This window comes from Elephantulus edwardii, unplaced genomic scaffold, assembly GCF_000299155.1.
Source record: "Elephantulus edwardii isolate Elephantulus edwardi_28Jun2011 unplaced genomic scaffold, EleEdw1.0 scaffold00047, whole genome shotgun sequence".
Taxonomy (NCBI): Eukaryota; Metazoa; Chordata; class Mammalia; order Macroscelidea; family Macroscelididae; genus Elephantulus; species Elephantulus edwardii.
Window position 1 is genome coordinate 13437943 of NW_006399797.1, and position 3896 is coordinate 13441838.

Below are 3896 nucleotides of genomic sequence, written 5' to 3' on the forward strand. Positions count from 1 at the left end.
GTTGGTTTTCTCTCCCCATGTCTTGTCTACCCTATGTGTTCCTTTCCCTGTAACTCCCCAGGCAGCCTGGGGAAAGTGATTGGCTCAGGGTTTGACTGAGGAAAGATAAATAAATACTGTTTAATAAGAACAAAAAAAAAGAATATCCTAAGAAAAAAATTCTTAATTAATACATTTTTCTCTTTACCCCCCTTTTTTCTCCCTCATATCAAAGGTGCAAATTATTATTATTAATTTGATCATCACAAACCATGGCTTTGAATAGTTAGTATTTTGGAATAACCAGTAGAACATTTAGCTTATCATTTTAAAAATTAATTGAAAAAGGAAAAGAAGCCTCAGGTTATCTTAAAATCTAATTCTTTTCCCTACAAACATTTTTTTAAATAACATTTTTATGGAATGCTCATTTGGAAAAGTAAAATTGTACTGAAATAGTAATTTTTAAAAAAGAGTGAGGAAAAAGTGAGAGCTATCTAAAGATGGTATAATGAAAAGAAAAATGGAATTAGACTCTGGAATCAGGAAACTTGGGTTCTAGTTTTAGCTTTGCTACTAATTAGTACTTTTTCTTTTCATTTATTCTTCAGAACACAGAATGTGTTTTCCCAAGTAGATTTAAATTTGATAGTTTTGAAGGCTATGTTTAGCAGAATAGCTCTTTGCTTGGACCAAACTGGGTCTTATTCTAAAGGCATATCACTGGACTGATTCTTTTACTGTGGTGCTGTTTCATTGTTGCATATTCGTGGTCTGTTCTGACTCATAGTGACCCTGTATAATAGAGCAGAGCTTTCCCTCAGTTTCCTAGGCTGCAATCTCTTAAAGAGTAGATAGATACCACATCTTTCCTCCAGCAGAACAGACTAGTGGGTTCCAATGCTATCTTTTCCCTTAGTAGATGATTGCTTAATCATTGATCTATCAGAGCGCCCTCTGTGGTAAAATGAATAAAGAAAAGTGGTCCTTCCATCCACAGCCTTCCATTTTGGGATTCTCTTTCTCTATTAAGCTTAAGCTCTCATCAGAGTTGAGTTGGTTGTTGTATAAAGGGGATAAGCCCCAACCCACTAGATTAAAGGTGCTACCGAAGTCTGATCCAAGCCATAGTCTTCACAATTGCTTGCTATGCATGAGAGAGCTGGACAATGAATAGGGATGATAGAAAGAGAATTGATGCCTTTGAGCTGTGGTGCTGGAGAAGAATGTTGACTATACCATGGACTGCCAGGAGAACAGGTTCATCCTAGGGAGGGTGAGACCAGCCTGCTCCTTGGAGCAGATTCTGAAGCTTCATCTGAGAACCTTTCAGCAAGTTGCAAGGAGGGACCAGTGTTTGGAGAGGGATATCATGCTTGAAGGGTGGAGGGATGGAGAAAAATAGGGAGACCATCAATGAGATACATTGATACAGTAACTGGGGTAATGAGGTAGGTGTTGTCAGAGACAGTAAAGTTAGCACAAGATAGAGCAGGTTTCAATGCTGTTGTAAACGACTCGATCGCATGTAACAACAACAACAACCCAAGTCACTCCCCTTAGTTCTCCTGAAGATGTGTTTATAGCTCTGAGATCCTATATAAAGGGAAGCTTCCAGGAAGTTCAAGGCTTATCTTCTTGGAACACTTCGTCTAAATTGATTCACTTATGCTGACAGCTGACAATTGACAGCCTCGTTCTACAGAGTCCTGGCTCATAGTTCCCCAGTCTCTGTGACCACATGCATCTGCCTACATCATCTACAATCATAAAAGTAATTAAACTTATGTTTTTTTGAGTTTCCGTGAGACCTTCTAGCAAATGACAGAACTCGGAAACAGACAGGAGTGGGAGTACTGAAGTGAGAAGGCATAGTCTATATCAGAGTTAATGGAGTGGTACAGTAGTTTGGTCACCGGGAACATTGTTAACCTCTGGTTCACAGGAGCTGGTATTCCTGTACTGTTTGTTATTATTATGTGCCAGGGGTAAGAAGCTGCAAAGTAACCCTGAAGGCATGCGGTTTGAATCCACCAGCTTCTCAGTGGGAGAAATATGGACACTCTCCCTCCCACCTGAAAACCTGCTGGAGGGTCACCTATGGGTTGGTTCTGACTGACAGTAAACAACAACAACAATCATTATAAAAGAAATTATTCATAGATTTTTTTTTCCTTCCTTTTTTAAAAAAAATTTTTTTTGACACATCACTAGGCAGCCTGCTTTTTGCTGCTTTCTTCTATCTGGTAACACTACCATTCATGCCTGTTAAAAGTCCAAGAAACCCAAACTGAGTCACATCAAACCTTGAAACACACAGGGCTTGGCCTTAGCACAAAGTGCAGGGTGGAGATGTAGCTTGTTCTTTAGCTACACTTGGGGTGATCTCTTCAGGGAGGTTGCTATGACAATTTGCAAACAGCAGGGCTGAGAGAACTCCAAGCAGGAGATGGATCTCCTCCAATTTGATTTCAGCTGGCATTCCATCCAGCCTGTACCTTTGGTTCACGCAAGGGCTCACAGATGCAAAGAGAAGTGAGCATAAAGGACCCACAGCCCCAGGAGAACAGCAGAAACCAGGAAGCCCTCAGGAAGGAAGTGCAGGGCATACAAAGCCTCCCTTCAGGTCATCAGGGATTTTTCTGGGCTTCTCCCGGCCTTCCCCCCTATTTCCTAACTGTTGAGCTCTGGTGGCCTAGTGGTAAGAAGCTGTGCTGCATTCCCAAAGATTCAAATCTACCAGCTGCTCCATGGGAGACGCGTGGGCAATCTCCCCCATGCCTTTGCTTTATTGTCTCTGAAAACCTAGTGTAGAATCAGTGGCACACACTGATGAAGGATCAAAATCCTTGGACAAAGGCATGCACCAAGTACAGTGGGCATGGAGATGGGGAGACAGTGTCGTTTATCTGTCTTCAAGGGCTGTAGATGGTAAATAAAAATGGCGGAGATATTCTCACTCAGCCTTGGAAGAAAAAAGGAAAGAGACTTATCTCTCAGGATGAGACGTAGAGGTGCCAATCAGTGGTTAAAACATTGGACTAAATGAAGAGGTCAGAGGTTGAAACCCACCAAAGAAAGATGTGGGGATATGCTTCCATAAAGATTCCAGCCGCGGAAACCCTAAAAGGAAATTATATTCAGCCCTTTAGGGTTGCTGTGGAGTCTGAATCCACTCTGTAACAGTGGATTTGGTTTGGTTTTCTCCCTTATGCGGAAAAGCTGAAAGAAAGGTGTGTCCTCTCCCTGTGGCCGCGCTGGGGAAAGCCTCAGAGTTGTAAGGGAATGCGAGGTGTCTCTGATGTTTATTTTTGCCTAGCAACCCACAGCCAACAGCTTCCCCTGCTGCCTTCCACGCGCGCGACTCTGCCTCCTCTTGTCATAGCGACTGGAGAGCAGGTCACTCGATGTCAGTAAATCCAGAAGGGTGTGTGTGGAGGACGTGGAGGTGGGAGGGCGTCCCCTCCTTTACCCACGTTCAGGGTCACCTAGCTAAGCTGCAATTCTCCAGGGGGCTTGACTCTTAGAGGTGACCTACCCAAACTAAGTTATGCACATGAAAAATTGTTGAGGGGTGGGGGAGAAGGGAGTGTGTACTAAGTTACTGGAACCGGCAAAAGAGGGGCCAGTATTGTTTGTGAGCAGCCGTCAGGTTTGCAAAGCTGAAGATGCATTTGTGCTTGGGGGCGCACGTTGAAGGAGAGGGATCTCTGCAGCGATTTCAGTAAGAGGGAAGTAGTGAGTGGTAGGTTGCGCTGTGGGGGGAAAGGAGGGGCGTTGCAGGGGCTGGAAAGGCAGAGGTGGGGAAGGGGTGGTTTACTGGGGGATCCCAGGAGAGCAGTGCAGATGGCCAGAGGAGGAAGCGAAGGGCAGAGGAGGCTGCAGAGTTTTCCGGGGAGTGGAGGGGTGGTTATGCA